A 3,984-nucleotide genomic window follows, 5' to 3' on the forward strand; every position below is an offset into this window, starting at 1 on the left:
CAAGCTGAATGCAATCTCCATTTAATTTGCAAGTGTTTTCTGACTAGCTGAGTGATGTTGGCAACAAACAAGCCCCATTGTCACTCTGGATGTTCTTTGGGAGTCCAAATTGAGCGATAATTTCCCTTAAAAAAGATTTTGACTACTTCTGAGGCACATTCTGTTCTAGTAGGAAAAGCTTCCATCCAGGCAGAAAAAGGTAACAACAAGAACCAGCCTAAATTTGAATCCCTGATGAGGGGCATCTGGGTGAAATCAATCTGCCAGTCCTCAAAGGGCAGCTCACCTTGATATTGGTGGAAACCAGCCTTTACCCCTGTGCCCATTTTAGGATTGTTTTTGAGGCAGATTAAGCAGTTAGAGTTGATGTCCTAAATGGCCTTTACTAAACATTTGCCTCTGAGCCAGGGTTTAACAAACTCAGCCAGTGCCTCCCTCCCATAGGGTGTCATTTCATGGACTTGCTTAAGGAGAGCAAGAGCTAATTTTCTTGGAACCAGAATCATCCCATTCCCATTTACCTTCCATCCTTCGACTTCTTTCTTGGATCCTTTCCCTTCAGCCCAGCTTACATCTTCTGGATCATAATGAGGACTATACTCAGTCAGGTCTACATGTGGGAACAAGTGGGCAACAGCAGAGCTTTTGAGGCTCTCCAGGCTTTTCAGTCAGCTATGTAATTCCTGATCGAGATTTCATCTGCCCCTTTCTGGTGGTCAGGGCAATGCATTACTGCTACTCTCTGAGAGTCCAACAACCGAAGTATTTCTTGGGCATGCTTGATGCCCTTGTTGGTTGTCAACAGCCCTCTCTCTTTCCATATAGCTCCATGCGCATGTAGAATGAGATAGGAAAAATTAGAATCCGTGTACACATACACAGCCTTTCCCTTCAACAATTTCAAGGCTCTGGTTAGTGTAATCAGCTCAGCTTTCTGAGCTGAGGTCCCAGATGGGAGAGCCACTGTTGCCACCATGCCCTCAAGAGTCACTGTTGCATACCCTGCTCTCCAGGTCCCCTTCCCCATATAGCTGCTGCCGTCCATGAAGAGTCCAGTGCACAGGGCACAGCAGTTGATCAAACAGATTAGGTCAGCTGGAAAATACTTAATTACTTCTATGCAGTCATGGTCTAGCTTCTTACTAATCACATCTGGGAGAAGAGTGGGCAGGATTTAGCTTTCTCACAACCTTTAGAGTATTATTGGGATTATCTAACAAATAGCTTGGTACTTACTACCCCATCCTTCATGCTGTGAGCTGCAGACCTCCCTTTTGTTGTAGAAGGGAGATGACTTGATGAGGGATTCCCACTGTAATATGCTGCCCCATGGTGAATATTTCAGCCTCTAGAAATAGCTCACATGTAGCAGTCACTGTCAGAAGGCAGAGGGGCCAGCCTGCCACTGTTAAATCCAATTGGTCAGACAAATAGGCTACAAGTTGAGGTTCTGCTCCAACTTGCTGTATTAATGTTCCAAGGCCCAATCCTTGTCTCTCATGGATATATAATGAGAATGGCTTTAGTAAATTTGGCAGACCAATGGCAGGGACTGACATAAGTAGTGTCTTTATAGTTGCAAAAGCTTTACGACATTCTCCCATCCATTCTAGTGGGGTCTCCCTCATGCCCCTTGAGGGCCCCATATAGTGGTTCAGCTATCAGTCCAAAATTTGGGATCCAGATCTGGCAGAATGCAGCCATGCCTAAGAAACCTTGTAGTTGTAGTTGCCATCTTTAATGGGGTGCTGGCGTTTGCAAAATTCTCTCCTTTCTGTTTCTCAGTAATCTTCTCCTGTCTGGTTCCACTTGGAAGCCAAGGAATTTCAGATTTTTTCCGAATTTCAGCTTTAGCCTTAGAGACTCAGTAGCCACAATTGGCTAAATGGTTCAGAGTCTTTACTGTGTTAGCCAAGCAGTCTGAGTAACTTTCCCCAGTTATAAGCAGATCATCCACATATTGTAGTATTTGCCCCTTTTTGAGAGGGAGATCTAAAAGATCTCGCGCTAGAGTTTCTCCAAAGTATACGGGTGAATTTTTAAAACCCTGTGTGAGAAATTTCCAACAATATTGGGTCTTTTTCAAGGTGTGAGGATATCCTGCCACTCAAAGGCAAATATTTCTTGGGAGGAGGGAGCCAAAAGGATGCAGAAAAAGGCATCTTTAAGATCCAGGACAGAAAAATATTTGGCCTCTGGAGGTAAGTTGTTGAGCAGAGTGTAAGTGTTGGGAACCATGGGATGAATATCCTAAACTATTTCATTAATGGTTCTTAAGTCCTGTATGAACCGATACGCCTCAGTCCCTGGCTTCTTGACAGGGCAAGTGGGTGTGTTATATGGAGATTGGCATTGCCAATTAGTCCACATCCTCTAAATTTGTCGATAACTGGAGCTATGCCTTCAAGGGCATCTTTTCTGAAAGAATATTGATTCCTGCAGGGTGGCTGGCTCCCAGGTTTTGTCGGACTTCCACAGGAGTTGCTCCTTTATCTCTTCCCAGGATTCCATTGGCCCATGCCAGGGGATTTACCTGCTTGTTGATCTCTTCAGGCCATTCCTGACCGTCCTCTGGGGACTGGAACGAGCAGTGGCAAAGAATGTTAATGAGCAACTTCCATTTGCCGGTTTTTGCTTTCAGGAAAGAAGGTTATCTGAGCACAAAATTTTGAATACAAGTCCCAACCCAATAAAGCAACCGGGGATCCAGATTTCTGATCTTTCAGTAAGCTGAAGAGCATTTAACTACTGCACAACCAGGGTTCCTTGACTATGCACGAGGCACTGGCAATACAAAGATGTATCAGACATAGTTCTTGTCTTAAAGACCTCAATCTGTTGGAAGTGTCAGGTACAAAACAAATAGTTTAGGATCACACTTTATTTTTGCAAGAGCATGAGTAAGAGTCTTGAGACTCTCATTATTCTCGATACTATCTATAGCTTGTCTTAATCCACATAAATACCTTTATTAGAGTCAGTAAAACACAGATAATAATGTTTTTCTGGTTTTCTCTGCTTTCAACCAAAATCCTGCTGGCATGAGTATTGATATTTCTCTTGTAATAACCTCTGCTGAATCCTTTTTGACTTCTGGAAGATCCCTGGTGATGTACCATCACACTTTGAATTTTCTTCAGCAATATTTATACTCTTTCAGTCAGTTGCCTAGACAGTAATCTTTCCATTTTCTTGACATAGGCTAGGGAGCAAATCCAGGAGTGCATTTGTTTGTTTGAACATTGTTGAAATGTGCCTGTTTGTATTTCATCAATTTTGGCGTCCTGATTATTTGCCAATGCCTTGAGTGCAGCTTCAGATTCTTCTTTCATTACCATTAGTTTTCATTCCCATGCTAAATTCGGAAATGATTCAGTGTCAAGCGTTATTTTTAATACATTGATTCTGGTGTTTTCTTTATTTTGTTTATTTCCCTTTATTATCAAAACAATTAGAAAATGTTTATTAAGATAAAACCATAATAAAAAGCAGACCATGTCGAAGTAACTCTCCTGGGTGGGAGTGGGGGAGGGGAGAACGAGAAGGAGGAGGAGGAGGAGGAGGAAAGGGGCAAGGGATTACAACCCCCTGGAAAGACTGAGGTGAACCCAATTTTTCCAGCATGCAGTCATCAGGAAAGGAGGGTAAAGAAGGAAACTCTTCAATCTTCCTTTGATGCGTCCTGCATAATTCCAGATTTTGTCCATAGAAACATTCAATATTTCACCTTGAGTCTTGAATATTACTCTAATTGAACTCTGATACTATTTTTAACCTACAGCCAGGAGAAGATAAAGTAGATGAATGGGATCTTCTAAGAATCAAATCCCTATGCACATACAAAAACTTCTCCAACAGGGTAAGAAGGGAAGCCACCGACTGGGAAAATGTATTTGGTAATAACATATCAGACAAGGGACTTATATCCAGAATTTATAAAATACTTGAGCACCACAACAAGATAAAGGTATATAATCCAATAGA

This window comes from Elephantulus edwardii, unplaced genomic scaffold (assembly GCF_000299155.1).
Source record: "Elephantulus edwardii isolate Elephantulus edwardi_28Jun2011 unplaced genomic scaffold, EleEdw1.0 scaffold00262, whole genome shotgun sequence".
Taxonomy (NCBI): domain Eukaryota; kingdom Metazoa; phylum Chordata; class Mammalia; order Macroscelidea; family Macroscelididae; genus Elephantulus; species Elephantulus edwardii.